Raw genomic sequence first — 24946 nt, 5'->3', positions numbered from 1 at the left:
GCTCCCCTTCCTGTTCTTGGCACGGCTGCCTGCGTGGCTCACAGGCGAAGCAGGCCAGGTTGGTCTGGGAGGCAGGTGAGGCAAGATAAGCCACTTGGCCGTGGTGAGACCCGTTGGAATGGCTTTTGACAGAATCATGACAGGTGCTCCTTCTGTTGAACTTCCCTTGTCTGAGTGCTCCACCAGAGCTTTCTTCGTCACGGTGATTCAGGCTGCTCTTCCATCAGCCTGGTTTCACAGATGGCAGGGGCCCCCAAAGGAGGGGTGCTGTTGAGGCCGCAGTGAGGGAAGTCAGAGTTCCTGGGGATACCACTCGATTGAACACCAGTTCTCAACCTACAGTCACGACCCCTTTGGGGGTCCAACGACCCTTTCACAGGGTCACCTGATTCATAACAGTAACAAAATTACAGTGATGCAGTAGCAATGAAAATAATTTTATGGTTGGGGGGGGGGTGTCACCACAACATGAGGAACTGTATGAAAGGGTCACAGCATTAGGAAGGTTGAGAACCACTGCGATAGAAGAAGAATGGTATTGGTATTATTGTTTGCTGCCAAGTTGGATCCAAGCCACAGAGAGCTTATGTACAAGAGGAGAAAGTGTTGCCCAGTTCAATGCCATCTTCACAGGGTAGTTGGTAATTTTTAAGTCCGTTTTGGCAGCTCTTCTGCCCGACCGTGTCATTGAGGGTCTCTGTTGCCCTTGCTGGCCTGCTGTCTTCCACACTGCTTTACAAGCCGGAAAGCTTTGCATCATTTCACCAACTCTGTTTAATCTGGATGAAGCTGGACTAGCTGAAGAAGATTGCAGCACCAGCATGGGGAGGCTCATTAACAACGTTTGATATGCAAAAATACAATATATAAAAAATAATGTAACCTGGCTTGATGAAAACAGAGATCTTGAAGCACTTAGTAAGGTCAAGGACTACAGCCTGCAGTGTGGATGACACCTCATCATGAAGAAAACAAAAATCCTCCCAATTGGACCAAAAAGCAACATCATGAGAAACAGGGAGAAGATGGAAATTGTCAAGAACTTAATGTTACTTGGATCCGCAATCCATGCTCATGGAAGCAGCAGTCAAGACATCAAAGAACATACTATATGGGTAAGTCCGCTGCAAAAGATCTCTGTAAAGTATTCAAGATGTCACTTTGAGGACTCAGATGCACCTGACCCAAGCCATGGCATGTTCAGTGGCCTCCTATGCTGGACAGTGACGAAGGAAGATGAATGGATGTCTCTGTATGTTGCTATTGCCAAAGAATATTGAATATACCACAGACTTCTAAGAGAACAACAATCTTGGAGGAGGCGCAATCAGAATGCTTGTTGGACAAGGGCAGCAAGACTTCCCATGTATCCCTATAACGCCTGAATTTTTAATTTCAGGAAAAAAATTTTTTGGTTTCACTTTCATACTTTTCAATATATATTAATATATACATTTAATTGAGTGTTACAAACACGTCGCGCTTGGCGTGATCGTGATATTTTTTGACATTTTGTTGAGAGAGACCAGTCCCTGGAGAAGGACCAGTCCCTGCTTGAATAACGTAGAGGGTCAAGGACAAAAGAACGAGGCCCTCGATGTGAGGGACTGGCACAGGAGCTGAGGCAACGGGCTCAAAAGTAGAACCGACTGTGGGGATGGCGCAGGGCCGAGTAATGATCCATTCCGTTGTACCTACAGTGGCTGAGTCAGTACCAACTCAGTGCCATCTAACGGCAACCCCTTTTCCAAACATGGTATTGCTTTCCAGTGATTGGATAGCTAATATTTATTGAGCAGTCACTATCTGCTCAGCACTATGCTAAGCCCTTCATGTCCATTTTCTTATTTAACACTCTCGACTCCTCTCTGAAGTAGGCATCCCCCACTGAATAGACAAAGAAGCTGAGGTCACGTATAGTAATTTGTAAGGTCACATGGCAGTAGTTCTCACGCCAGGTCTGACTACCACAGGACCCATCCTTTGGACTGCCATGACCCTGTGGGTTTCTGAGGTTCTCCCCTTTTCCAAGGTGGGCAAATGCATCATGTCTCTGGCCTGTTTCACCTGTACCATGCTCCATCAGAGAAGAAGAAAGATAAAACAAAACAAAACAGGCTGTGGCAGTTACATAATCTCGTGTCAACTTGAGAAAGGGGTGGAGTCTAGCCTGTCAACCAGGTCGCAGCTTGCTGACCTCATTTGGAGGCACCAAGGTGATAACTAGCTCACTGGAGGGCAGGTCTACTCCCTCTTTGCTTCATCTTCCTGTGGACAAGACACACGGAGCTACGCTGAAGCAGCCAGTGCCCTGGAGCTGATGGTGCCTCGTGGAGACCCCAGCACAGCTGAGATGCCCCCACCGGCACTGGAGCCTCAAGACTTTCCACCCACTGGCCTGTGATTTTCCTGCATTCGACATCATTGCATGTGTTGCGTGAGTCTGAAGAGGAATTTACAGACTGGTATCGGACATATGGGCTAATATCACACTTAGGGACTTGATCTAGACTGTACTGTTCTCTTAATATACAATTACTCTTTATATCAAGCTCTTTCTTATACACCTATGAGGGTCTATGAATTTTGTTTCTCTCGTCTACCTGAACTAACACGTAGGCCCAGTCTTCAACGACACCTCCTTGCTAAAATCATTATTCATGATGATGAACCTAGGTTATAATGAGAAAATTAAATCATGTCTTCTGCTTTATAACATACAGAGGTGAATATTAGGTTTAGGGGAATTTTACTGCTAAAGGATGAAAACTGGGTGCAAAGGGCTGGTTCTCCAAGTGGGAAACTTTTGTTATCTAGGCTATGGAGAACATCACACTCCCTGATGCTGTTGGTTGAGTGAAGTGCCCTTGAATCAACACTCAAATGCCTCGGCATTCTTTGAGATGGGGCACCCTGCCCATTATGCAGACCAGCGCAGCAGCTTATGAGGAAAGGAGGCCGAAGCCACTTCTGATCTCCTCTGGCCACACGAAGGAGAGGGAGAATCCAGCTCCATACCAGGCAAGGGCAATAACCACAAAACATGTGTTGGACTTGCCTACACCTTCCATCTTCTGACACCAACCATCCCTCCCAAAACACTCTATTTCTCTAGTGGCTTTGATAGTTCACTGCAATGGTCACACCGAACTCGGCAGCAATAATGGTGATCAAGAGAGCTTGTTCCAGAAGCTAATAGATTATAAAGTCTCAAGTATAAAGTTCTTTTTGTCCATAGCCCTTCTTCTCAGCCATATGGACAGGCACGTCTTTCTGGTCCTTGGTCTCTCAGCTGTTCAGTCCCTGTCCCTTTGCCTCCATGGATCAGGAAGCCTGTCTGCCCTTTGCCTCATGGTTTTGGCATGACGCCTCTGCTCTGTGTCATGGTCTCATGCTCTGGTCCCTCCTCCACTGCTGTGGTGAAGTGAACTTTCCTAATATGGCCCTATTGTTCATGTCTCTGTACCTCCTACCGAATTTGGGGGTAGGACTAGGCAAATAGGGTGTGTGAAAGCCTAATCGAGGGGCTGGGTCAGGTTTGGTCGTCCCTCTCCTGTGTATTAGAGACATCTCAGAAGCAGGAAGAGAGAGAATTCCTGGGACCATCTAGGAAGAGGAGCCGCCAACAGAACATGTTCCATACCCCTGCCTGAAGTGGCAGAGGCAGCAGGGGCCAAGCCACACGGAGACCAGGAGCCGCAGAAAGGCGACCATGAGACAGAGCAAAGGCACAGTGCTCGGACACGGAGCCTGTGCGGCCGGTGAGCATCCTGGCCCATGGAGGGGCACAGGCCAAGGGAGCATGTGACTGAGAGTCTGAGGAGCAGAGGGAGACTTGGCTGCTGGTTGAGGAGGGATGTTGCTGCGGAGCCGTGGCTGTGTCCTTCATGCTCTCTGACCTTGGCTTGTGGTACCCTGTTAATTTCCCTAATAACACCCCCCACCCGCGCTACCCCCCTTCCAATGTGAATATTGTCTTGAATTCTATGTGGCCATTTCAACAGATTAGCAAACCCAGCAGAGCAGGGAGGAATGGTTGGTGTCAGACTAGGAAGAAAGAAGTATGAAGGGTGTGGGCATGTCTGACCTCTGCCTTGTGGCAATGGCCTTGGGCTCGTGCAGAGAGGGATTCACTCTCCTGCCAGTGTAGCCAGAGGAAGTGAGATGTGGCTTCCTCGCCGTTTTCTCAGCAGCGTAGGTAGTAGGCAGTCATGCAGCATGCTACCCCAGCTTCTCCCTGGCTCCCTCTTCTTTCCTCCTGCTTGTTGGCTGTTTCTGGAGTTCTCAGCCGAGATGGAATTTGGAAGCCCGCTAATGAGACTCTATCATTTTGTACAATGATCATCGCAAAGGCCAAGGATCTCATGATAATCTAGTGCCTCGATTCTCCCAGGAGGATCAAGACTCTTTGAACATTTCTAGAACCATTCCTCATCCCTAGGGTTCTCCATACACTTCTGATTTATTTTTGTCCAACTGGAAGAAACATGGGCTCAAAGGAACAAAAGTGTTATGGGTTCAAGGTCTTCCTCCGGGTATTGTGGTTAGCAGACTTTGAGTCACACGGTGACTCATGGTGAGACCATGTGCAAAGGGCTCAGACCATTGTGATCCCAGTGGTCTTCATCAGTTGATGTTAGGAATCAGATGGCCGGGGTACACTGTTGTTGTTTCTGTTGTTAGGTGCTATGACTTAGAACAACCACAACATACCATCCAGAGATAACTCCAGTCCCAGGTTGAGAGAGATAACAGAATCCGGGTGCTACAAACACGCGTCACATTGACTGTCCCCTGACCCATAGTGGTCCTCTGCACAACAGAGCAAAACACTGTCCACTCCTGCCCCATGCTCACCAGTGTTCCTGTGCCTGAGCCCATAGTTGCAGCCACTGTGTCCGTCCATCACTGAGGGCCTTTCTCTTGTTTGCTGCCTCTCCACTTTACTAAGCACAGTGTCGTACTCCAAGGATTTGTCTCTCCTGACAACATGTCCGAAATATGTGAAACAGAGACTCACCAACCCCAAGCACTCTGGCCATCCTTCGTCCAAGACAGATGTGCTTGTCCTTTTAACAGCCCATGAGACTTGCAGGGTTGTCTGCCAGCACCACCAAGCAAGCACCGTTTCCTCCATCCAATGGCCAACTTCCACATGGCACAGGAGGCCATTGAAAATACCATGGCTTGGGTCAGACATACCTTAGTCCTCAACTTGGCATCCTTGCTTTCCAATACTATAAAGCAGTGGTTATCAACCTGTGGGTCTCGACCCCTTTGGGGGTCAAATAACCCTTTCACAGGGGTCATCTAAGACCATCGGAAAACACATATTTCCCATGGTCTTAGGAACTGAGACACCACTCCTCTAACCGGCTCCAGGAGGGTCCGCCCACATGCAGACACGTCCACGTAGGATTACCCAGAGTGAAAACTGTTACCCATGCTACACCATGCTTCAAGGCAAAATTTCTTTTAACATTAGAAATACATATTTCACAATATATAATTACACATTGTTTTGTAATGAATTACTATGCTTTAATTATGTTCAATTCATAACAATGAAAATATATCCTGCGTATCAGATATTTGCACGATGATTCATAACAGTAGCAAAATTACAGCAATGAAAATAAGTTGATGGTTGGGGGTTACCGCCACACGAGGAACTGTATGAAAGGGTCACAGCCTGAGGCAGGTCGAGAACCACCGCTCTAAAGCTTCCATTAGAGGAGCATAAAATTGTGAAAAGAAAAGAGGCTAAGAGGACAGTCAATGTGACACGTGTTTGTAGCACCCGGATTCTTTTATCTCCCTCAACCTGGGACTGGCGTTATCCCTGGATGGTATCTTGTTGCTGTTGTTGTTCGGTGCCCTGGAGTTGGTTCTGACTCATAGCAGCCATAGAAGGAAACACTGCCTGACCCTGCACCATCCTCACAGTTGTGCCGATGCTGGGCTCATTGTGTTTGCCGAGGCTTGGCTCATTGTGTTAGCCATGCCATTGTCAAGCCTTCTCCTTGAGGGTTTTCCTCTCCTTCCCTGCCCACACGTGATGCTCTTCCCCCGGGGGGTGGGGGTGGGGGGGTGGGGGGTGGGGTGGAGATAGATGGTCGTGGGAGATGTCTTTTCCGTAGTGGCTTCCTTAATTTCAGCCGACTAAGCCCTGACCCTGCCACATATCACCCACGGGAGTTTGCTTTACCCCCTCACCTCTGGAATGGAGTCAAGAAACCTCCGCTAGCAAACCAGCCAGCTCAAGGGTGTTCGGAACTTGCTGTCATTGAAAGAAAGGACTGGTCACAATTTACTGTCAATTGTCAGCATCGTTAGCAAACACCATTTCTTCAGATAGCGATAAGCAAGCGGCAGCGGGCCCCTGAGAAAGAAAGCACTCACCTTCATTCAGGTACTAGGATCTCAGGACTAGAGGCTCTTAAGCTTTAGTCCACATACAGTTACCTGGAGAACATGTTCCAAATGCGTGTAATTCATCCCTGTTCCATGAAATTAGGGCCAACTTGGATCTGAGCATCTATATTCTCCTAGTGTGTTGTTGTTTTAATAAGACTGCTTAGCTGATTTTAATAGCAGGACTTAAAGACGCTAGACTTGATCAGATTATTATGCAAAATAATAGATGAATATTGTCTCCCTTTAAAAAGATAAAAGAACTAAGCTGCTGTGTAACAATAGGCAAGTTTCCATTAAAGATGTTGTTTTCAGTGTTGCTTTCTGTGTTAGTCCAGGTTGATTAGAGAAAAAATTCATAGACACTCATATGTGTATAAGAAAGAGCTTTATATGAAAGAGCAATTGTGTATTGAGAAAACATCCCAGCCCAGTCCAGATCAAGTTGATAAGTCCAATATTGGCCCATATGTCTGATACCAGTCTATAAATTTCTCTTCAGACTCCCAAAACACATGCAATGACGCCAAATGCAGGAAGATCACAGGCCAGTGGGTGGAAAGTCTTGTGGATCCAGTGGCGGTGGAAGCATCTCAGCACTGGTGTGAGTCTCCACGTGGCTCCTCCAGCTCCAGGGCTCTGGCTCTCTAAGCATAACTTCATGTGGCTTGTCAACAGGAATGCTTCGCAGGGAGAGTGTGTCCCACCTCTAGGGAGGAAGACAGGGGTTCCCAGAAGACAGGGTTCTCTGAGGGGTTCCTCAGGAGAAGGCCATGCCCACACACAGGTCTCTTTTGCTGTTTGAGAGGAGACTATGCATGTAACTGCCACACTTTCCATATACATCATTTGAAGAAGGGCCATTATCATTTTACACAATATTCAAGTTAATTAAAAACCCCTTTCAAACTATTATAAAATAGACAACAGTCATCAACGTCAACGTCATCAACAGTCATCAACGTCAAGGTTGCTGAGCACTGTGTTGCTCCCAGATCTTGGGTACAGTTTGACTTTCAGATCCACCAACACTCACTGAATTGGTTCCACCAGCAATTCTAAGGCATCGGTTTCTCCTGACAAAATTTTCTTTGCTTCTTCAAACACTCTCGTGTCTCTCCTTGAGAACGGCTAGGGAAGACCTCGCCAGGTAGTTCTCATCTGCCAGCCTGGTGTCATCCTCACAGCCGCCATCGAGATTTTGGAGTTGTTTCTTTTTCACTCCGACCTTGCCCTTGAGCTCTGTGACTCTGTTCATATCCCCTGCAAGTTGGCTTGTCTTCCAAAGGAGCCCAGCCTTCTTTGTGGGGACCATCCTTGGGGAGGCATCTGTGCCTTTGAGAGAGTCCACTTTTGACTATGATTCATACCTAAGGCTGACAAGGAATCGGCTTTGTGAAATACTGGGAGATGGGGTACCGGGGGGTTGTCCCTGCTTGGTGGGAATGATTCACGTACTCACTGAAAGATCAGAGGTGTTAGTCCAGAGGTAGCATCTCAGCAGAAAGACCTGCTGAAAAATCAGCTATTGAAAACCCTATGGAGCATTTTAGAATTAACCAATCATCAGGGAGGAGCCTAGATTTCCAACATTGACAAATTGCCACACCAACCTTGGCTACCTACCTACCATGATGGAGGTATAAGGCTGTCCTCGGCTCGCAGGTACCCAGACAGCCTGGCATGTGCTCCATCTGAAGTGGAAACAGCTTTCCCAAAGTAGCCTTACCTTAGCCGCACATTTGCATCATTGCTTCTACGAGTGTCTTTCTGAGAAGACCTTTCTGAGGACGAGTACAGCAGTGGGAGGAGCAAGTTCCTCTCCATATGTCAGCCAGGAGACTCTTGAGACACAGGCGACCACATTCCACAGGAATATGGGGTTTGCTGCAAAGCCAGAAAGCTGCTGGGAGATCTTACAGTTGGTGTGGGGGAGGTATCACAAAGCACTAATATTTCTGGAATGGAAGCTTTAATTGAATGTGAGAAAGCTGCCATAACTTAGCAAAATTGCCTTTGAAATCAAGTACATTCTTTTGCAGATGACCTGACCTGGCTTTTTGGTTGGCTATATTCAAAATAGTTCCCTTGAAAGGATGAGTCACTGTGTTGACCCTCAGTTTTCAGTCTCTTTCTCTTCCCTGGTACCAAGACCAAAAAAACACCCCCAAAACCCATCCCAAACTCACTGCCATCGAGTCATTTCTGACTCATCGCCACTCTTTAGGGCAGGGTAGAACTGCCCCTGTAGGTTTCCAAGACTGTAATTTTTTATGGGAGTAGAAAGCCTCCTCTTTCTCCCTTGGAGCCACTGGTGGTTTCAAACTGCTGACCTTGTGGATAAAAGCCCAACGTATAACTACCCACCCTGCTACCAGGACTCCCTCTTCCCTTCTGGACTCAGACCTGGAAGAGAGTAGAGGATTGGTGGGTTTGGGGCTCTGGATCCTTCTATGTTGGAGAGTTAGGCATCCCTTTGGAGGCACTTAAACTCCAGGAGGCTGAGAATTAGGAGCTCGTGTTAGAGCCAGTTCCCATTCCCCCCACCAGGCAGCAGGCTACCGTGAAGGGGCTGCCGTGTTGCACGAGCCCAGCTCTGGATGATCCGCACATTGTGTAACCAAGAGTTCTGAGCAGGAAGAAGAGTGGCAGAGTCCCAGATCCTACCATCTCTACGTGGGGCCCCTGCCTCTGCTCCCTGAGGAGCTGGGCAGACACGCTGCTGACTCTGGTTGGGAACCCCACTTTCTCTCTTGGGTCTAGTATGCGCCATGTTGTCCTTTGCACTGTTGAGTGGCTTGAGGCTGGGCGGCCACAGCCATTGTGCGAGATACCTTTCTGGCCCATCTCAGCAAAACCCAACTGCCCCCAAGTTAGACCATCAGGGACCCCAGGCCTCTAGGTGGGAGAGAAAAACAAGAGCCCAAACAAAACTGGAAAATGGGACTGATCCTGCATAAATAATAGTAACTGCTATTTACTGAGCCACAAATGAGACCAGGCACTGTCTTATTTAACTCACTCAACAGCCCTGTGAGGCAGGCACCTCCATCCTCTTTGTGCAGTTAAAGAAATAAACTCAAACTCCCTCACTGCCATTGAGTTGATAAGTATGCAACAATGAAGAACTAGAAGGTGGGAAATAATCAACACTTCTCTCCATTTGCTCCACTAGTAACCGGGGAAGACAGTGGAGCTCCCTGCCACGATTTTTCATCACCACACTTAAAAGGGACCCACCATTAGCCAGACCAGAGGGAAAAATGGGTCTTGGCTGGGAGGAGGTTCTAAGAACCAAACAAGTGATTTTGGCAGGGGGCTAGAAGATGGGGTGCAACCTGGAACAAAGAAGTAGCCCCAAACTGAAGCAGGACAGCTGGGGCTAGTCTAGGGGTTCCGGAAGGAAAACCCTGGGTGAGAACTGGGTCCTGCCTGGAACGCCCAGCACAGCTCAACACGGGATGGGTTGCTGGCTAAGGAATGGCCTAGATGAGGAGCCCTGGTAGCGTAGTAGGCCCATTGGGCTGCTTTGTGGTCAACAGTTCCACACCACCAGCCGGTCCTCGGGAGAAAGATGAGGCTTTCTACTCCTGTAAAGAGTTACTGTCTCAGAAGCCCACAGGGACAGGGTCACTATGAGTCAGGAACGACTCACTGGCAGCAGGTTTGGTTTGGGATGAACGGCTGCTGGTGCAAGCTGGTTCTGAAGCGGGATCCCCCGCAGGATGGAGGGGCCATGGTGGCAGGAGGTATGCTTTGATGATCGGTGCACTATCAGCACCCACTTTGAATCCACCTGGAAAGGCACTGCGATGACTGCTCCCCAGTCAGCCGTTGCAAGCCCGGAGGCGAGGAGCAGAGCTCCACTTCAGCACACAGGAGATTGCCGGCAGCTGGAGGTACATCCACAGCAACGGGTTGAGCACGATGCCTGGCACCTGGATGGTTCCTACTAAAATCCGTGAAGGGGATGCGTTCAAACAGTGCATTGTACTTATATGAGTTAACATAGTCGTCATTATCGTTTCTGTACTAGGAGCCCTTGTGACAGAGTGGCTCTGCGTTGTGCTGCTAACCTCCAGTTCAGTAATTCAAAACCACCTTCCGCTCTGCAGCAGAAACACGAGGCTGTCGACTCCTATCATGATTTAAAGCAGGGGCCTCAAACTTTCTAAACAGGGGGCCCGTTCCCTGCCCCTCAGACCTGTTGGAGGGCCAGACTATAGTTTAAAAAAAAAAACTATGAACAAATTCCTATGCACACCGCACATATCTTATTTGGAAGTGAAAAACGGGGCAAAAACACCCGGCGGCCTGGATAAATATCCTCAGCGGGCCGCATGTGGCCCGCAGGCTGTTGTTTGAGGACCTCTGATTTAAAGTTTCAGAAACCACAAGAGCAGTTCTGTCCCATAGGGTCTTTATGCATCAAAATCAACTTGATGGCAGGGAATTTGGAGTGGTTTATGGGTAAGCCAGAAGGATCTTATCTTATTTTTTTAATCATTTTATTGGGGGCTCATACAACTCTTATTACAATCCATCCATCCATCCATTGTGTGTCAAGCACATTTGTGCATTTGTTGCCATCATCTTTCTCTAAACATTTTCTTTCCACTTGAACTCTTGTTATCAGCTCATTTTTCCCCTCCTTCCCCACCTGCCCTCCCTCAAAACCCTTGATAATTTATAAATTATTATTTTTTCATGTCTTACACTGTCCGGTGTCTCCTTTCATCCACTTTTCTGTTGTCCGTCCCCCAGGGAGGGAATTATATGGAGATCCTTGTGATTGGTTTCTGCTTTCTAGCTGTATTTTAAACAAGAGCTTAAGTATGCCTAAAAACTTCTATTGGTTACTGATTATGTCTAGAATAAACAATAAATAAAACTGTTACTTCCTCACTAGGCACTCCTATTAAATAAGTGTATTTCTATTTTTCCTAGACTTCCCCCTTATATGACTAAACTATTGTTTCTTTTTCCTCATGCCATTGAGTCGATTCCAACACATAGTGACCCTTTAGGACAGGGTAGGACAATCCCTGTAAGTTTCTGAGATTGTAACTCTTTACAGGAATAGAGAGCCTCGCCATTCTACCAAGGAGTGGCTGGTGGTTTTGAACTGCTGAACTTGCCATGAACAGCCCAAAGCATTCTAGTGTGTGCAATAAAACTAGATATACTTTAAAATAGATTCATGTTTTTTAAAAAAAGTATTGCATGGGGTGCTTGTTAAAAAGTAGAATCAGATTCATTAGAGCAGGGGTGGAAATGCAAATTCTCAGCAGAGGATTGAACTGGAATGAGCTGGTTTGAAAGTCTGGTCTGAACTGTAGTTCTCTTTGTTTCAAAGTGCTGATTAAAATTACATCCCAGCCATGAGCCATCCCACCCACCAGCTCGATGGGATTCATGGAAGGAAAACATCTGAACAGTGGGAAATATCAGGGAAACAAAACAATGGTACCCGTCCAGCTGGGAGTGGGGGGAAAGGGGTCACCCAGGCGGAGGCCAATGCAGAACAGCACCCTCAACCCAGTGAATACAGAGACCACAGCTGTGTGCACAATCCACCGAGTGCTCCTTGACCAGCAAGGTGGCCCAGCAGAGCCAGAGCCTGGCCTGGGAGCAGCAGAGGCATGAGGTGGATCTGAGACCAAACCCACATAAACAGGGGATGGATCATGAATGGGGGCATGAGGGTGGGCCTGACAGGTTTTGCTGACAAGGGGGTATTCCCCATGTTTGCCCCTGGATAAAGACATCCTGCAAGACATGGGATCCATGCCCGGTGCAACCGACTAATATCCTTGGCTGCTCACTCCAAGTGTGGAGGTTTGTGTGTGCTCCCATAGAGTTATGGCCTCAGAAACCCACAGGGGCAGTCCTACCCTGTCCTACAGGCTGCTATGAGTCAAAATTGACTCGAGGGCAGTGCGTCAGGCTTGGGTTTAGGTCCCTGGAAGGCACAAAGGGTTTGCACTCAACCACTAGCCTAGAACCACTGGAAAGTTTCAAACCCACCCTGGGGTGCTGCAGAAGAAAGGCCTGGTGATCTGCTTCCATAAACATCACAGTCAAGGAACCCCTACGGAGCAGGGTTACTCCAGAAGACACGGAATCTCTGTGGTTTGAATTGACACAGTGGCAGGGGTTTTGTTTTTGTTTGTTGTTTTTGGTTTTGAGTAGTGCCTGTGGCAGTTACATAACCTATCAACTTTTGAAGGGGTGGAATCTAGCCTGCCAATCAGGTCGCAGGTTGATGCCCTCACTTGGAGGTACAGTGGAGATAAATAGCTCATTGGAGGCCCGCACACACTCACTCTCTGCTACACATTCCTGTTGACAAGCCACATGGAGCTATGCTGATGGAGCCACATGGAGACCCCTGCCAGCACTGAGATGCTTCCACTGCCACTGGATCCACAAGACTTTCCACCCACTGGCTTACGATCTTCCTGCATTCAGCATCATTGCATGTGTTGTACGAGTCTGAAGAGGAATTTATAGTTTGGTATCGGACATATGGGCTTATGAACTTGATCTGGACTGGACTGGGCTGGTTTCTTTCTTTAGAATAATTAATTAATTGTATTTATTTATTTGATGTACAATTACTCTTTGATATAAAGCTCTTTCTTATACACACGAGTGTCAATGAATTTGTTTCTCTCGTCAGCCCAGACTGACTAACATAGCACCCAACCTCTCTCAAAACTCCTCTAGAATGAGATATTTTCATCTTCGTTCATTTCTACCATAACAAACAACACATTAACATGCGTTACAGGTACATTATAGAGACTTCATGGGTACGCAGACTGAGAGTCAACCTTGCATGCAAGTAGAAACCTTTACAAATTTCCACCAGCCCTTTCTTTGTTTTACTGGTGGGCTGTTGCAAGGGCCAGATGTGAGCATGTAAAGGTGCCTTTCCCCTCTGCCTCCTTGAGTCAAGCTCAGCAGTTCTCAACTCAAGGATGCTCAGAAGTACTGCACAGGCTTCATACTGAGAACCAGGAATGCTGCTTGGGAAAGAGACCTGAAGGACTGGCTGTGTTTTCAGGGCTGTCTATGACCGTTTGAACAGCACAGATTTTTACCTTCCATGCTTCCAACGCTACCAGACGTGTCGCACCTCCTCCCCTCCCATCTCTAAAATATAACCCTGGAGTTATTGCCCTCATGGTCAACACGTCTGGGCCCCCTATGTGTCATCAGCTGCTTTTGCATCACACTGCATTGCATGACATGTGCCTCATCTTAATTGCATCCTCGGTCCATGTGTCTGGGCTTCTCTCTCACATCGCTTTGACCTAGGAAGACAGGTCTCAAGTGACTAAAGCCCAAGCTTTTAAGTTTCCCACCGCTGACCCTCAGCATCCTCTGCCTGCTTCCTCAGGATGGGCCTGTGTGTTAGTCTGGGTAGATTAGAGAAACAAATCCATTGACATACATATGTGTATAAAAAAGAGATTTATGTACAAGAGCAATTGAACACTGAGAAAACATCCCAGCCCAGTCCAGATCAAGTCCATAAGCCCGATACTAGCCCATATGTCTGATAGCTATCTATAAAGTCCTCTTCAGACTCACAAAATACATGCAATGACGCCGAATGTAGAAGATCACAGGCCAGTGGGTAGAAAGTCTTTGGATCCAGTGTCATTGGAAACATCTCAGCACTGGCAGGGGTCTCTGCATCAGGGTGGGTCCATGTGTCTTGTCAGCTGCTATGTCTCCCAGGGTGTGAGCAGAGTCTCCCACCTCCAAGGAGGAAGTACTGGATTTCCCAGAATTCTCAGGAGAAGGCCACGCCCAAACAGAGGCCTCATTGGCTAGGATCTGATTGACAAGCTAGACTCCACCCCTACACTCTTAATTCTCAAATTGACAAATGATTATCTATCTGCCACAGCCTGCTTTCCTTCCTCTGAGATGGACAGGCGATGCGAACACCAGGCTGTGGACAGCAGGGAAGCTCAGGTTCCCCTGTTGGGCCTCTGCTCCCCTGAGCATGACAATGCATAGCCACCAGTGACTGCTGTCTGTCAAGGAGGGATCATCGGAAATGTCAGGAAGGACAGGCCTGTGGGAACCCACCTGCTGGGGAAGCTTTGGGAATGGGGTAGGGAGAACCCCTTTGCTTGCAGGGAGTTTGTCCTTGAAGTTTGTTGAGCTGGATTTCCAGACTGAACGGGGAAATGGCCTGGGGAGCCTGTCTAGGGTGGGGCGAGGGTGCTGTGGTCCAGGCCAAAGTCAGTGAGGAGCCTAAAACTGGCTGAGCCTTGTTGAGGCCGCCGGCTGATGCTGCTCCTAGCTCATTAGCTCTGAGGTCTTTTTCCTGAGCCCTCCGTGGGCTGGGATTTGGTCGGCACTGTAATCCCTGTTTTGCAAATGAAGACACCGAAGCCCAGGCCTTTCCAATGTTTTCTCCTCCACTCTCACTTCCGGCGATTATTCTAAAGTGCACTCATTATCCTTACAAAGGTTTGGAGATGAAAAGCTTAATTTGGCTTTGTTATTTCTGTGGCTCTGTCTAATAGCATTTGTACCTGGACCAGCCCCTCCAGGCTCCGAAGCCGGCACCTCCATGGGTCCCTGGAGGCTTGAGTTTGCCATCTCATCCTCCTTCCTATTGGTCTGGCCTGGGGCAGTTTTCAGGAGAACTTTTTTAATGGGTCACCCGGGTTTTGTGTAGGGACAACTGTCTCTGTATCGGGCAAAATGAGACTCTTTTAAGGGAGAGCTGGCCTGCTGGAAAAAGGATGGGGCTTGAGGAGCTGAGTGATCTGTGCCCTTGTTGGAAAGCAAGCACGAATGCAGCCACTCTCCTGATCCAGAGAGTAATGGAGAAATGGCGGTTCCATGGCAGAAACCTTGCCTTCCAAGCGCAAGTCCAGAGCACAATGCCTGGTGCATGCACACTGCTGGGAAGCTAAATAGGTTAGAGTGGAGCTTCCAGATTAAGACAGACTTGGAAGAAAGGCCTGGTAATCTTCTGTAAAGATGAAAATCCTATGGACCATAAAGGTCGGATCCCATTTGATTCCTAAGTGACCCTGGTGATGGTACACATTTTGTTCCATTGTGCATGGCTCACCATGGATGGGGAACCAGCTAGGCAGTCACCAGCCACAATCACCTCACAGTTCTCAGTTGGGAACTAGACAGATCTAGGTTCAAATTCCGGCTCGTCCACTGTCCACTAATCTCCCTGAATGAGGGCGTGCTCAGTTGTGCAGTGGGGTGATAGGACCAGAGTTATTGTACAATCGATTATGATCATTGATGGATGTGCCTAAAACATAATAGATGCTCAAAGCCAATAGCATGGCTATTCAGTTTAGTAGGACGAGGTGGTGCCAATGTAGATTTTGCCTTCAAAAGTCAGGTCATTTGGGGACTGTGGTGTTTATATTACACGAGGTCTGGTAGAAGTTTCCAGATGTCAGCCTCAAGAGGGTCTGGGTCTTCATCCCATAATAGCAGCCCCCCTCATCCCTGGGAGCCCTGGCTGCAAAGTGGATCACGCCTTGCTGATTTGCTAATTGCAAGGTCAGAAGTTTGAAACCACCAGCTGCTCCCAGGGAGAAAGATGAGGCTTATTACTCCCATAAAGATTTGCAGTCTCAGACAGCCACGGGGGCAGCTCTATGTGTCATATGGGGTTGCTATGAGTCGGAATTGACTCGATGGCAGCGAGGGTCCGCTTGACCAGGTTTTTCTGATCATTTGCGAGCATAATCAACTGGAAGCAGCATGTTTTACGTGCTCACCTCCTGGGGAGAAATGGTCTAGAGAGGCCAAGGGGAGGGTAGAGTATGGAAGGAGAGTGGGGGAAGAGCAATCTAGAGTTTTCTCTCCCTAAGCTCTTTGGGGCCTATGAGAGTGCTCCAGACATGCTTGTCTGTGTGTAAGCTACTCAACACCCGCTCACGGAGCGCCTGCTCTGTGATTGGCTGGCATTGCAGCGCCTCCTTGCACATGTGTCCCTGCCTCCTTGCCCCTGCGGTCTGGTCTTGAGGTCACTCTAAGACAATACGCGGTCTTCTCCCCAAGCAGAGGGCGGCCACGTGGGCGAGCTGGAGCTCCGGGGAGGACAAAGGAGTCTGGGAGGGGAGGCCGAGAGGCTCAGAAGGGAGATGAGAGAACAGAGAGAGATGGCATCTGTTGGGGACCACGCCTACCACCCCGGGGCTACCCTAGCTCCCCAAGCCCACGCCGCAGAAAATCGCTCCTGGGGCAGCGCGGCGCGCACACAGAGGCGGTGTGAGTTTGGCAGAGTCACGCTGGCCAGAATCTCCCAAAGGGTTGGACAATTGCATGCAGCTGCTGCTGCTACGTGTGTGTGTGATGCTTCGCAGCGTCTCTGCATCCTCTGGTAAAAGAGATGCCTCCATTTAGCCCAAGGACACGCAGGATTCCTGTCTGAGCTGAGCATATGCCCTCCATCCTGCTGGGGGGGCTGGTGGCGGCCTGGAGAAGCGGGCATTGTCCAACAGCGCCCGGCCCAAGGCTCGGAAAGGCAGCACCCGGGAGGCACTGTGCACAAAAGACAGATGCACAGGTGAGGGCACTTGGTAGCTTCCCGGCGGACGTGTTCATTACCACACTGTAGGAGGGAGGCGTGTGCAGAGCTTTCTGCCTTGCCAGCTCCATCTTTACCCTCCCCTTCTTCATCCTCACTGTCCCTCTCCCCCAGTATGCCAACCCACCAAGGAGACCGGCAAATTCCCCAATCCTGCCAGCACCGGAGGCGAGTGTGGCTCATGCCTTCTGGGTAATCTGTTTAATTAAAGCTCAGGACATATGTTACTTCCCCAGGAGAGGTGGAGGCCTGGGAAGACAAGGAGAGGTCAAGTGGATTACGTGGCCGTGGCCAGACCCGCGGGTGCTCTTGAGTGCCCGGCGTCTTTTCTTAGCTGAAGACAAGAACAAAATGTGTGCGTGGCTCGGTTTTACTTCTGTCCAGGAACGTACACGTAAGAGCGGCACAATGTCAAGCAAAACGTACCATTGTGTCAGTTGGATCGGGCCTGGACCTAAATGGCAGTTGAATGGATACTGGCCGTTGTTGTGTTTGCAGTTGGGACAGACCCGCTGCCTCTGGACAACAAGCACCTGTGGATTTTCTAGCAGTCCTGCGGCTCCCCGGGGGTGACTTTTGGGGCAGGAGCCATGGGAAGGAAATGAATTTGGTAATCCAGATGGGAACGGTACCCAGGGCTGGACTGTGTTTAATCTGCCGATCGGTCTTCCAACACTGGAGGAGAATGGCTGTGCTAACCAGTGAGACCCCTTCCCCATCCTCCTCCACAAATCCTGAAAGACCCCTGTTGGAAATGTCCGGAGACCCGCCCTCTCCTTGCAAGACCTTGTTTTCTCAACCTCCAGGCGTGCCGCTCTGAGGGAAGCGGCACCGTTTTCTTAGGACATTACAGCTCGATCCACGTTTGAAGCCCTTGGTGCCCTGGGAGATGCTAGGTGCTCAAGTGGGGCCTGACTCCTGGCGACCTAATGGACAATGGGGCAGAGCATCGCACCCGATTGCGGGTGTGGTTGGCGGGGAGGTTCCTTGCTGTGGCCTTTGCGTCGCCAGTCCCTCTCCTGGAGGGACCTCGTTGTCCTTGGCCCCCTACAGTACCAAGCATGACATCGCTTTCAGGTGACTGGTCTTCCCTGAGGACACGTCCAAAGTACGCCAGCTGGGATCACACCACCCTCGTTTGTAAGGAAAGCTCTGGAGGTGTTTCCTCTCAGGCTGATTTGTTCATCATTGGGCACTCCATGCTCTAACCATCGCTCAACCCCTCTCTCCCTAACCGTACAGTGGGTCTGCTCTCGTCTCCGCAGGGGCTGTGGATGGTACAGGAGATGCAACCACTTCCTCCGGGATGACTCACCTCCAGACTCCTCTTTCCTCACCCAGCCCCCTGGTCAGACCTTGCACCTTGACTTCAGTCAGCGGTGCCCGAGGGAAAGATGGCTCCCGACACCATCCTTTATCCGCACGGCATCCATGCAAACACGAGGCTTCTTCACTGATGATTCAGAAAAGGCCCAGGAGAGCTCCTTGAGGATTAGGTCACCTTGGGCCCCTGACTCCACCACACCTGGACCTACACCTAGGGTAGGAGAGTTGGTGCCCACCAGTAGGAAAAATTTCCACCTGATGGAGGTGAGCGGGGCAGGGGTGGTCAGTTCCTCCCAAGCACATGACCCATGTGGCTGTCCAAAGAGGTCGTTGCTGGAGTCCATTCTAGCTCAGGGTGATCCTGTAGGCCAGGGCCCGGGTAGGAACATCCCCTAGGTTGTCCAAGGCTGTCATGATTATGGAAGCAGATGGCATGAGAACAGCTGAGGACTTAAAACCTATAACCTTGAATTCAGTGTCCAAGTGCTTTAAATATTGCCTCACCAGGGTTCCAAAACAAGACAGGTAGGGTAATCCAGGTGGTCGAGAGTTCAAACCTGCCTCACGGGCACAAGCAGGAGAATGGTATCTTCAAGGTTACAAACACGTGAGCTGAGCAGGGCCTGATTGGGGGATGTGTATGTTTGCATAGGGTATGCCAGAGAGTCAGGGGATGAAGAGAGAAAGGGAGGGAAGGGAAGTCAGGGTAAGGCTTGATCAAGGGCAATGTAACTGAGAGGACTTACTGAAACCCAAATGAAGGCTGGACATGATAGTGGTCCAAGAGGAAAGTAAAAGGAAATAGAGGAAAGAACTAGGAGGCAAAGGGCATTTAAAGAGGTCTAAATACAGGCATGCACATGTGTAAATATATTTATATATCAGGATGGGGAAATATATCTATGTGCATATATTTATAGGTTTAGTACTAAGGTAGCAGATGGACATTGACCTCCACTCAAGTACTCCCTCAATACAAGAACACTTAGTTCTATTAAACTGGCATTCCATGCTGTTCACCTTCCCTACATGATCACTGAAGACAAAGCAGGTACATAAGCAAATGTGGTGAAGAAAGCTGATGGTGCCTGGCTATCAAAAGGTAAAGCATCTGGGGTCTTAAAGGCTTGAAGATAAACAAGCGGCCATCTAGCTCAGAAACAACAAAGGTCACATGGAAGAAGCACACCATCCTGTGTGATCTCAAGGTGTAGATAGGTTTAGGTATCAGGCATCAAAGACAAAACAAATCATATCATTGTGAATGAGGGGGAATATGGAGTGGAGACCCAAAGCCAATCTGTAGGCAACTGGACATCTCCTTACAGAAGGGTCACAAGGAAGAGACGAGCCAGTCAGGGTGCAGTATAGCACTGATGAAACATACACATTTCCTCTAGTTCTTTAATGCTTCCATTCCCCCCCCCCCCGCCACTATCATGATCCCAATTTTACCTTACAAATTCAGCTAGACCAAATGATGTACACTGGTACAGATAGGAACTGGAAACACAGGGAATCCAGGACAGATGAACCCCTCGGGATGAGTGTTGAGAGTGGCGATATCAGGAGGTGGAGGTAAGGTGGGTAGAAAGGGGAAACCGTAAAGGCTTGAAGGTAAACAAGCAGTCATCTAGCTCAGAAGCAGCAAAGCCCACATGGAAGAAGCACTCCAGCCTGTGCGATCACGAGGTGTTGAAGGGATCAGGTATGAGGCATCATCAGAATAAAAATTCATATCATTGTGAATGAAGGGGGGGAGTGCAGAGTGGAGACCTAAAGCCCATTTGTAGGCCACTGGACATCCCTTTGCAGAAGGGTCTCAGGGAGGAGATGAGCCAGTCAGGGTGCGATGCAGCAACAATGAAACATACAACTTTCCTCTAGTTCCTAAATGCTTCCTCCCCGCACCCCCTCCCACTATCATGATCCCATTTCTACCTTACAAATCTGGCTAGAACAGAGGATGTACACTAGTACAGATAGGAACTGGAAACACAGGAAATCCAAGGCGGTTGATCCCTTCAGGACCAGTGGTGTGAATGGCGATACTGGGAGGGTGGAGGGAGGGTGGTTTGGAAAGGGGGAACCCATTACAAGGATCTACATGTGACCTCTTCCCTGGGGGATAGACAACAGAAAAGTGAGTGAAAGGAGATGTCTGACAGGGCAAAATATGACAAAACAATAATAATTTATAAATTATTAAGGGTTGGTGAGGGCAGGAGGATGGGGGAGGGAGGGGGAAAATGAAGCTCTGATCCCAAGGGCTCAAGTAGAAAGAAAATGTGTTGATACTGATGATGGCAACAAATGTACAAATGTGTTTGCGCATGATGTATATATGGATGGATTTGATAAGAGTTGTACAAGCCCCCGATAAAGTGATTTCAAACAATAAAAAGCTTTGGCTTTGTTCTCAAATCAATACAAACCAACCAAGACTGGACCGTCAGGTGATTTGATTATTGTTAAGCATCAGAGAACGAGAGATGGGCTAGAAGAACTCGCCAGGACTTCTTTACCATGTGAGAGACCGTGGCAGCCTCCAAAGGCCAGAACATGTAAAGACAGGAATGCTTGAATGCATATGCGAGTCATTTGAGAAGCCCAAGACATGACACTTGGAGAGTGATCACAGGTTGCAGTGAGAGAGCAAGCCAGCATGCATCAAGGGCGAGTTCAAGGTGTGGGACTTGGGCATCTGAGGGCACTGTGGTACCACGAGGTACCACGAGCTAAATAGGGATGACAGGCAAAGAAGCCGTGCTGCTAGACAGTGAACAATCTTACTGGAGCTATGTTTGGATTCTGATTCCTTCAGAACCATAGCTTGGTGAGCTTTCATTTCCCCAGTTGCCCGTTCTGTGGTCCCCATGACCTGAGGACAAGACCTGGTTCCCAGGATGCCTTAGCAGCAAGTATAGCAGGCCTGGAAGCTATCTGGACATTAGTTCCAGAGATCGAAGGGCCTTGCGTTGCTGCAGATTTGCAATGACTTGCCGGGCGAAGGAGACACAGGAAGGAAGGGTTCTGGCTGGGGAAGGCAAACCTCCATCCATTCAATAATTCAGCACTAGCTCGGTCTGAGCTGCAGCACTGGAATCAGAAGGAGGATTTTAAAAGTCAAGCCCGGTTTCTGTGCAAAGTCATGCCTGGGAAAACTGGATATTGGCCAAAACACAGGAGACGACTCCCAACCCCTTTACAAGCAGGGCCCCGAGAGATGCGGGGTATGGCGTGGTACAGCTGACCGTCTGTTCTCAACCGTGCAGGCATGTGACTCATTTGCATATGCCACTTCCTTCAGCATGACTGGAGTCTGCAGGTCCTGACTTCCAAATCCTGGGGACAAAGTAAAGCCAGTTCGGCCATCCAGCCCCACATCTCACCCATCTCACTGCGCTTGAGTGGATGCCAGCTCCTGGGCAACACTTCAGGGCAGGGTCAAACTGCCCCTGTGAGCTTCCAAGACCGTGACTCTCCGTGGGAGTAGAAGGCCCTGTCTTTCTCCCACAGAGTGGCGGGTAGTGTTGAACTGCTGACCTTGCAGCTAGCAGCCCAACATGTAACCACTGTGCCACCAGGAAAGTTCTCAATGCACATTGTGTTGAAAGACCTCTCACCCTCACACCACTCTGAACCCACTCACTGCCTGTCCAAGAGTTAAGTCCTCCAGGCAGACAGTCCTTGGCCCGATGCTGGATGACAACCACAATCAGGATGTGGCTGCCAGTGGGGGAGGCAATGGCAGCCAACACTCAAAGCCCTCACTGGGCTGAACCCATTTCCCCAGCAAGCTTCTCTCCAGCCTGCCATGAGGAGGCACTCTGGGGGTAACCTCCTGTCACCTTGGTCCCCACTGGCCCTGCTTCTGGGCCTCCTTCATTCACCCTGGAGCTTCAGCCTTCCCCAGACATGGGGATCCAAGAATAAGCAAAGGGCCTGTCCAGAAACCAAGCCTGGGTCTTCATGGCCTCTCCAAAGGTAGGGCCCCATGCTTGTTGGCTGGGGAAGCCTTGAGTGGGATGGGTCTGCCTTGGGTGCTCAAGCAGCCTCATCCAGCCTGGATTATCCAAGTGGCTCCGTGGACATGCCCACGTGGTAAAGAAAGAAGACTCCCAGCATGCTCTACAAGGACGAGAGTGAGCCACCTGGGACATGGAACCTCCCACCCCCATCTACCCTCCTATGACTCATTGGGCTGAGACCCATTTGTAAGGTCAGGAGTTTGAAACCTCCAGCCACTTCACAGGAGAAAGATGGGGCTTTCTGCACCCGTAAGCATGAGTCTTGGAAACTCAGAGGGGTACTTCTACCCTGTCCTGTATAGGGTCATGATGGGTCAGAATCAACTCCATAGCAGTGAGTTGGTGCTTTCAGCAACGGCGTGGTGGGGTAGTTGGTAGCAATGGATAGCTAGTACCTGCCGCAATGGTGAGGCGCGAGCATGGAGAGAGGGGTCTTGAAAAATGGTTTTGTTTACTTTTTCCTTTATAAGAAGATTCCATGTTATGTAACACTGCTTTCCACTGAAGGCATCTCATCCTAATGCTCTGTCTTCTCAGATGAATCTTGGGGCCTTGAGAGCGGGGGCTGTGACTTCATCTAGCAAGTTGCCAAGTTCTAAGGACCCACATTCAAGGACGTAGGCACGTTGCCTTTACTTAGCCCATGCTACTATCTATTGTTAGAGCTATGGGGTGCTGTCAGTTAAGCACTGGGTGGCTGACTGCAAGGTTGGTAGCTCAAACCCACCAGCAGCTCCATGGGAGAAAGATGAGGCTGTCAGCTCCCATAAAGGATGACACAGTCTCAGAAACCCCATTCAGGGTCCTTATGAGTCTGAACCCAGTGGGTGGCAGTGGGTTGGGTTTGCTTTTTAATATCTATTTGGGGTGCCTTTTCTGAGGGTGGCAGAAGCAGCTGGTTCTAAACTGTTTCTCAAGTCCTGCTTCTCTTCGCCCCTTCCCTGCCCTCGAGTTATGAGGCGCAACTAGCTGCGCTGTGTCCTGGGCTTTTGCCGGCGCGCGCCATGGGGTGCCTATGTACAATAGAGAGACGCACGGGCGGTCCGGCACTGCTATCACAATTGCCAGGTTGGAGCCCACGGTGCCTCCGCGGTGTCAATCCATCTGGTCGAGGGTCTTCCTCTTTCTCACTGCATCCTGTAGATGTGGGATATTCTGCTAGGAGGTCTAGGGCCACTGCTGACCTCTTCCCAAGCAGGAGGCTCAACTCCCGCCCCCTCCATTCCCCAAACCTGAAACCTCAGATGTGGTCACCATTCCTCATCCCTTGAACTTTCACCTGGACTCTTCTCTCCTTCTCCCAGGTACCAGTCTCCAGTGGCTGGCTGAGTGCATGCTGACTCAGGGCGGCGCCTTGCGTACCAAGCAGAACTGCGTGCCAGAGTGCTTTCGATGGCTGGTGGGAAGAAGTAGAGCACCACATCTCTCTTTCAAAGTGCCTTCACCCAACGTTTTATTTAGCTGCTGGACACGCAGGGACTCCTCTCCCAGACTCCCCAACCAAACTCACTGTTTTCCTGGCGATGCCAACTCAGAGTGACCCTATAGAACAGGGTAGAACTGCCCTGTGTGTTTCTGAGACTGTAGGGCCTTTTCGGCCCTTCTTGGAGACGTGATTCACCCAATGATCCAGCAGCTCTGCTCCCCATCCCCCAAGCAGCCCATTCACCTGAACTCTTAAGTAGGCGAATGTCTGCGAGGGACCCTCTTACTCTTTGTTAACTAGGAAACTTTCCCAGTAAACCCCGAAGTCCCTGGCTTCACCTTCGGTCAGAGATCCTCATCAGCCACTATGGTTCTCAGGAAGGTAGGTCTTTCCTGAAAGAAAATAAAAAGAGTATATTATGGTTGGTTAGTGATGTTCACCATGAAAGGAGGGTAAAGAGTGAAAGGTGGAATGAAGCGATGCTCTGTCTGCCAGCCCTGACCTCTGCCTGTGGAGCTGCTGTACTGGTTCTGCACGTGGAGGGAGAAACACATGCTTCTCTCTCTAGCTGAACGTTTCTGCCCTGCCCCGGGGCCCAGCCACCGATGCTGCTCCACAGCACGCACGGCTGGAAGGGTTCGGTCTGGGCATGACTACGGTGGAAGCATCCTCCTTGTGGCTAGGCGGAGATGGTAAGCAGACAGCAGTGGAGCTGGCTTGCTGCTGCTCCCGGGCCTCTGTGTGGAAGTGCGGAAGACAGATGAGAAAGGACCTTTTCTCACTTGAAGCTTTTTCGGCAGCATGCCCCAAAGTGTCTTCATGATTGCGTGCCCAGATCGAGGTGGGGCTGATGTGAGAAACCCTGTCATCTCCTCGCTCTCGGATGAAAGAAAGCGGGCATCCTAGCCTCTGGAGTTCTTAGCTACAGTGGGTAACAGCGTGGTTCCAACACAGACCCATCTCCCCATTGCTGGCTCCGCCCTGTTGGGTGAGTTGTTAAGGATCTACTGACTGCTTGCTTCTGTTAACTGGTCAAAATAAAACATGAAGCTAGATCTCCAGGCTCTCTCTCTCTCTCTCTCTCTCTCTGTGTGTGTGTGTGTGTGTGTGTGTGTGTGTGTGTTGGAAGGTGTTGTGGGAACAGAGGCTGGTAGG

At 49.6% G+C, this 24946-nt stretch overlaps 1 long non-coding RNA gene across 1 annotated transcript; it reads left to right on the top strand.

Annotated features, from left to right (window-relative positions):
- The first annotated feature begins 3497 nt into the window (after nt 1-3497).
- On the top strand, nt 3498-24220 carry LOC142447986 (uncharacterized). The gene is made up of 3 exons (XR_012784490.1): nt 3498-3761; nt 22903-22982; nt 23670-24220. It is a non-coding gene; the product is annotated as an uncharacterized LOC142447986 (long non-coding RNA).
- Nucleotides 24221-24946: the final 726 nt, after the last annotated feature.

The sequence above is a fragment of the Tenrec ecaudatus genome, chromosome 5 (genome assembly GCF_050624435.1).
Source record: "Tenrec ecaudatus isolate mTenEca1 chromosome 5, mTenEca1.hap1, whole genome shotgun sequence".
Taxonomy (NCBI): Eukaryota; Metazoa; Chordata; class Mammalia; order Afrosoricida; family Tenrecidae; genus Tenrec; species Tenrec ecaudatus.
The sequence above is the reverse complement of the archived record's forward strand: the minus strand, read 5'-3'. Positions and strand labels throughout refer to the sequence as shown.